Consider the following 7664-nt stretch of genomic DNA (forward strand, 5'->3'; position numbering starts at 1 on the left):
CGGGCTATTCAGAACTATCAAAAGTATGTGGAAAAAGTGAAAACTGAAAAAAAAAATTATTCACCGGGGGCCACAGAGTCAGATTTTCGGTTTTTACATGGAACAATGGTTACATTTGTTAACACTTTCATTTTTTATTTGGATAATGTATGCAAGCGTAGGGACAAGAGTGGCTAGAATAGATTCTGCTACCTTCTCCCCTTGTTGGGTAAAAATGTCAAGCCTCCACATACATGCATCTCCCCTCCACCCTCTCGTGAAATGTCGATTTTCGAGATTAAAAAAAAAACAATAATTGCATTTTTTATTTCAATAACGCATGAGTAAACAGGGATATGAACGCAGATTTAATATAGGCCCATAGAATTACGGAGACCGGCAAGGATTTGGAAAGTCTGAATACAAGTCCTGCTTACACCTAACAAGTGCTGAAATGGGACATAACCAGAGGTAGAAAGGTCTCGGAAGCACTTGGGAAGAGCCTTCCCAAGACCTATCCAGTTCTGAACGGAAAGACCTAAGTAGAACTTGTCAGGTACAATTATTCGACTCGGGAAATTGCTCAGAATTTTTTTCAGATTTTTTTTTCTGATGGCATTCGTAAGTAACAGCTATGCAATTACTGCAGACCACCCTGAAATCATTCGAATAATAGAAAAGACAAAATTTCCAGACACACAAATCTCATTTTACACTGTAATCGTGGGACAATGTGCTTCGTTTAACGATATTATATCGTCTCAGTAGAATTTTTTACTCCCCATAAGGGCGGGGCATTTGCGATTAACGTAACTCGAGATTATTCCAATAGTATAACACACACATTTAAAGTAAGATGAAATAAAAAAGACGCAAAGAGGAGGGAAAAAAGAAAACAACGAGGAAAATAAAAGGGAAATAAAAATAAAGGTGAAACGAAACCGTTTGTGTTTGAGGCAGGGAATTCGAGATTTTTTTTGTCTCAAGTCTTGGCTCTCTCTTTCTACCCCCCTCGCTCCTCTTGAAGACGTACGAATGGCTCTCTGGGACGGATTCCTCTGGCTGTCTCACTCCGTTACGTACGCTTTTGTATACACGTGTATGCCCGTCTCGAGCGTCTTATTATTTGCGAGAAATAAAAAAGGAAATAAAAATGAGAGACGCACCACGGGATACCTTATATGTATAATTTACCGGAAGGCTCCTGGATACTTCAGCACCGAGAAATGTACGTTCTGTACCCTTTTATTTCTCTCTTCCCAGTCAATTCTTCTACCTTTATTACTTTCTTACCCCTATGAATAAAAATTGTTCTTATCGATTTCTTATTTCAATCATATAATTCAGTTGTTCAACAATATAATTATTAATGGAATGACTAATAAAAACTTTATTAAAAAATTCCAATTTTTATTTCACCAATTTTATCCAAGTGGAATGTTATTTTCGTCACAACAGTCAATATATTTTTGCTAATAAATTAGCAATTTGTTTCTGGATGGAATTTCTATGGCGATGTATTTTGAATTAAATTCAATGATTCATGGATTTCAACATTGTCCCAATGTTGGCAGCCAGCATTGCCCCAACATTGACAGCCAACATTGTCCCAATGTTGGCAGCCAACGTTGTCCCGACATTGGCAGCCAACATTGTCCCGACGTTGGCAGCCAACATTGTCCCGACGTTGGCAGCCAAAATTGCCCCAACGTTAAAATTGTTTACCTTTTTCCTGAATATTGGTTTCAAAATGAATTTTTTTAACAACACATTCAAATGATAAAATTTTCCTGAAATCATAACATCCATCAATTACACAATTTTTCCAGTCCCTTCGAAACCAACGAAGAACAATCATTCAAAGGTGTTTCATTACCTCAACTAATTAATTGCCCGATCAATCTTCATTACTCGACCACGTTAATTACAATGGGGAAAGGAGAGGCGCGAGCTCCTCTCCGACGAAGATATCGCGCCCCGTGCAGGGCCTCGAGGCGAAAAGAAAGTTTTCACGATTATTTCACCAGGGTAAACTCCCCCTCACCCCCTTCACTCCCCACCACATCCCGACACTTTGCGATTTAATTCCGAAACCTTGAGACGCCCAACGATGACATTAAATCATAGGATATAGTAAAGTACGGTTGCCGCGATTCTCTTTTCTTGAAACCGCGTCGTAGGGCCATAATTCGAAAAACTTTCGGACGATGGAACAAAAGTGAGGACTTTTGTTCCATAAGTTTTAGTTCACGGCGAGCTGTTTGCGAGTGGAACGACGCCCCGACAGTGTTTTGTTCGCTTTGTCTTTTCTTCCTGTAAGGTATATAATACCTATATAACTGCCGACTGAACCGGGTCCACCCCTCCATAACGCTGAAGAAACCCCGTTCCTTATTCGTTTTCTTCATCTTTCTTGTCTCCATCTTTACAATCCTTCATCCAATGAAATTAATACCTAGCGAGATCAATTGCGTTTCAATTTTGTGACTGAGTTAAATAACTTTTCTATTTTTTTCCCACCTATTTCAAGCCTTCTTTTATTTTTCTAGCTTGTCTTTTAGATAATTGGAATATAATTAATATGGATAGAAAAAGTGACAACGTCCTGCCGTTCGAGGTACAAGTTGGCATCACTGATTCACTCGGCTGTTATGTTTCTTCCCATAACTAAATGTATCATCACAACTCCATTCGTATTTGCCGCGCTTACCCCTCCACGATTTCTAACCTCGACGTTGTCGCTATTCCAAGTTGCGCACGCAGATTTCCTATTTTTCATGAGTTCTTTTAATTATTCCTTCTACGGCCACAAGACTACTTAGTCAGTGCCACAAAAAATCATATCATCATCATCAATTATTCCTTCTAAACAATTCTCCTAGGCCCCTTGGATAATTTTTTTAATGTTCCTCCCTGAAAACTCCACCCAAGTGCGAAATTTCAGTAAAATGGCGACATTTTTTCTATTTTTAATATTTTTTTCCGAATTCCCATAAGAGCCCGTGTTAAAATGCATTTTTTAGAAAAATTCCTGTATTTCACCCATTCGCCTACGCTATCTGGGATTTTGCATAGGGATTTTTAAAAAATCAAAGAATCCATTGAAAAAATCATCAATTTTTCATGAGTTCTTTTAATTATCCCTCCTAAACAATTCTCCTAGGCCCCTTGGAGAATTTTTTTTATGTTCCTCCCTGAAAGCTCCACCCAAGTGCGAAATTTCAGGAAAATGGCGACATTTTTTCTATTTTTAATATTTTTTTCCGAATTCTCATAAGAGCCCGTGTTAAAATGCATTTTTTAGAAAAATTCCTGTATTTCACCCATTTGCCTACGCCATCTGGGATTTTGCATAGGGATTTTGAAAAAATCAAAGAATCCATTGAAAAAATCATCAATTTTTCATGAGTTCTTTTAATTATCCCTCCTAAACAATTCTCCTAGGGCCCTTGGAGAATTTTTTTTATGTTCCTCCCTGAAAGCCCCACCCAAGTGCGAAATTTCAGGAAAATGGCGACATTTTTTCTATTTTTAATATTTTTTTCCGAATTCCCATAAGAGCCCGTGTTAAAATGCATTTTTTAGAAAAATTCCTGTATTTCAGACATTCGCCTACGCCATCTGGGATTTTGCATAGGGATTTTTAAAAAATCAAAGAATCCATTGAAAAAATCATCAATTTTTCATGAGTTCTTTTAATTATCCCTCCTAAACAATTCTCCTAGGCCCCTTGGAGAATTTTTTTTATGTTCCTCCCTGAAAGCTCCACCCAAGTGCGAAATTTCAGGAAAATGGCGACATTTTTTCTATTTTTAATATTTTTTTCCGAATTCCCATAAGAGCCCGTGTTAAAATGCATTTTTTAGAAAAATTCCTGTATTTCACCCCTTCGCTTACGCCATCTAGGATTTTGCCTAGGGATTTTGAAAAAATCAAAGAATCCATTGAAAAAATCATCAATTTCCCCCGACTACGCCAGACCTTAAATAAAAATTTCCTAAAATTAAGGAAATACTTTTATCTGTCTACCGCGGGAAAACAGATCATCCTTTGCCTGGGGATCGCTTTCGTCACAGATTCGTCCATCGAATGCAACAAATGGCAATAACGGAAGGAGAGGGGTAAAAAGGGGTTTGACACGCTCAGATCGAAAAGCCATAAAATCGCCTCTGCTGCGGGGGCCTCGGTCCATGCATGTGTGTTATTCTTTTTTTTTCACGATCCGAGAGGCCTAAAGGGTAGCCAGATATAAGGTATACCATTGCGTTTGACAGAGTAGATATATATACGGGACAATGGATTTTCGATGGACGTTTTCACGGTTTTTTTGTCCCTGTGTGAGTGGAGGATCAGCGGGGAATCGAACATGAACGGCTTTTGTAAGCCCGACGGGAAACGCGAGAGTGCCCTGTGTCTTTCAACTCTTCTCACTCAATCTCATTTTTTTTTATTTTCAGGGTATGAGGTCTATTCATTTGAGTGAGTGGAACAAAAACAAAAGTGGAAATTTTGACAATGGGAACATTGTGGCTGGACATGTTTTAAAAATTCTCTTCGTGCGTTTTTACATTTATCAATTCCCGCTTCCTTTATTCTCAATTATCACTCATCTATGGAGATGTATTTTTTAAAACATTTGCCATGTTTATTTTCATCAATTTTACGCCCCCTGCTCGCTCCGTTTGCCAACCCCCATATGATCCCCATGTTCCTTATTCTGACCCTTAATGTGACCCTTGTGACCCTCATACTGACCCTTAATTTTAGTCTTATTTCCAGCAAAAAATCTTCATCACCAGACGTCGATTTGAATTTTTACAATATGGAGGGATATTGAGACCCTTATTTTGACCCTTACGACCCTTGCATTCTGACCTTGAGTTTGTGACCCCCATGTCCCTCAGTTGAGCCCTTACCCTGACTCTTGCGACCCTTAATCTGATCCTTGTGACAGTTATTTAAATCCTTAGTATGACCCTTGTTACCCTTATTTGGACCCTTAAACTGACTCTCGTAACCCTTATTTTGACCCTTGTAACCTGTACATTCTGACCTTGGGTTTTTGAATCCTTACTCTGACTCTTGTGGCCCTTCATCTGACCCTTGTGACCCTTATACTGACCCTCGTAACCCTTGTTTTGACCCTTGTGACTCTTACCTTCTGACCTTGAGTTTTTGACCCCCATGTTCTTTATCAGCACCCTCACTCTGACTCTTGTGACCCTTAATTCGATCTTTGTGACACTTATTTAGACCCTCGTGACCCTTGTTTTGACCCTTGTGACTCTTACCTTCTGACCTTGAGTTTTTGACCCCCATGTTCTTTATCAGCACCCTCACTCTGACTCTTGTGACCCTTAATTCGATCTTTGTGACACTTATTTAGACCCTCGTGACCCTTGTTTTGACCCTTGTGACTCTTACCTTCTGACCTTGAGTTTTTGACCCCCATGTTCTTTATCAGCACCCTCACTCTGACTCTTGTGACCCTTAATTCGATCTTTGTGACACTTATTTAGACCCTCGTGACCCTTGTTTTGACCCTTGTGACTCTTACCTTCTGACCTTGAGTTTTTGACCCCCATGTTCTTTATCAGCACCCTCACTCTGACTCTTGTGACCCTTAATTCGATCTTTGTGACACTTATTTAGACCCTCGTGACCCTTGTTTTGACCCTTGTGACTCTTACCTTCTGACCTTGAGTTTTTGACCCCCATGTTCTTTATCAGCACCCTCACTCTGACTCTTGTGACCCTTAATTCGATCTTTGTGACACTTATTTAGACCCTCGTGACCCTTGTTTTGACCCTTGTGACTCTTACCTTCTGACCTTGAGTTTTTGACCCCCATGTTCTTTATCAGCACCCTCACTCTGACTCTTGTGACCCTTAATTTGATCTTTGTGACACTTATTTAGACCCTCGTGACCCTTGTTTTGACCCTTGACAAAAGCACGAAAGCACTCTCCCAGTTTTTTTAGAAATGCTATAAAAAACATTTGTATTGTTGAAAAAAACTTTATATTTTCGAATTTGAACAATAGAAGTTGCTAAATTATAATTATAAATTAATTGTGAGGGGCTGGGAACCCCACCACGAGAATTGAATTGAATGAATTTTGAATACTCGCGAGTAAAAAAAAACTGCCTCCCCAAATTTCAAAGATCTGCAACCGTTTAAACTCACCGAGGGGGAGCGGTGAGTGGGTGGATGCATAGATGAGGGGTAAAGTAGGGTGGCACGTGCCGATTGAATCCCGGTGGATTTTTTTTCACTCGTGATGCGAACGGACAAACCCAGAAAACAGGGATTAACGAGGCGAAACGATTCAGTAGGAGTCCCATTCGCGAATTTGTTTGATATAAGGTATTACTGTATCCCCATTGTGTGGCTAATTGAAGAAAGCCCCTGTCTCCGCCTCATCTCTCCATCACCATTTTTATCTGTCAATTTTGGCTGCCGAATGGAAGCATTGAAATCGTACAATTTTTTACATTTTCGAATTTTCTGTGGAAATGATGACCATTTGTGCGCTGTTGAATATTTTTGACGTGGATACGTCCATGGTTTCAATATGGGGGGTCATTTTGAGAAACGGTCCTTATGTGCAGCGCCATCTATCGGAATTCTAGAAAATTCTAGACATTTCGAGGTAATTCGAAAAGTTTCTTGAAATTTCGAAAAAAAATCACGGAGTTTCTAGCAATTTCGAGGAAATTCTGGAAGTTTCTAGAAAATTCGAGAGAACTCAAGGAGTTTTCAGAAAATTTGAGGGAATGCAAGGAGTCTCTAGGAATTTCGAGGGAGAAGGAAAGACCATCGACGTATCCACTACAATTACAGCTGTATCGAAGATACAGCCGCCTGCAATTTTTTAGCTGCAATTTCCGGAACACGTCTTTAAAATGTTCATCACGTTTCAGTTCCACGGAAATTTCAAGGAATTTTGTCGCTCAAAATTCCGAATTTCATGGAAAAATCAATGAGAACTGTAAATTTTAGTCCAATTATTCCATAAAAATTAATAGAAATCAGTGGAATATAATTTTAGATATTAAAGGCTACTAAATTTGGGCCTAATTTTCGGTAAATTTTCGTAATGTTTTATGCCTATATTTTTTTTTAGACGAAGAAGAAATTGAAAAAAAAATTGTCACGTTTATGCTTTAGAATTTTTTTCTGATTTTCTTATGAATTGATTAATTTATGAACTAACGAATTAACGAATCAATGAATCGGTTCAATCGATGATCATTAACCACGAAATGACAATTTTTAATGAGTGATAAATGTCAGCAAAAATTGTCTCAAATTCGGGCATTAGTTTTTGCACGACTCCTGGATAGATTTTTATAATGACTCCGTCGAGTCGAAAAAACAAAGAAAACGAAAATAATCTTTTCGCGCGAATGGTATACAGATACAGGGGCGTGTTTCAGTGGCTATAATTTGCATGGAAATTTTTATCGGGAGCAATATCCGGCAGATGCGTTTGCGGATTGGAATAATAGCCGACGGCGCGAGAGCTTGTACGGAAATAATATTGCAGTGCCGAGATTTTCCCTATACACCCCCCATCCGCAGTACATTTTCACGCAGTCTATCTCACTTCCGAGGTGGCAAACACTCCCACTAGCCGAAAAAAAGTGGCAAAAAAATTTATATAATCGTCACTCGTTTAGCT

This window comes from Diachasma alloeum, unplaced genomic scaffold (assembly GCF_001412515.2).
Source record: "Diachasma alloeum isolate Michigan unplaced genomic scaffold, Dall2.0 Dall_scaffold_00198, whole genome shotgun sequence".
Classification (NCBI taxonomy): Eukaryota; Metazoa; Arthropoda; class Insecta; order Hymenoptera; family Braconidae; genus Diachasma; species Diachasma alloeum.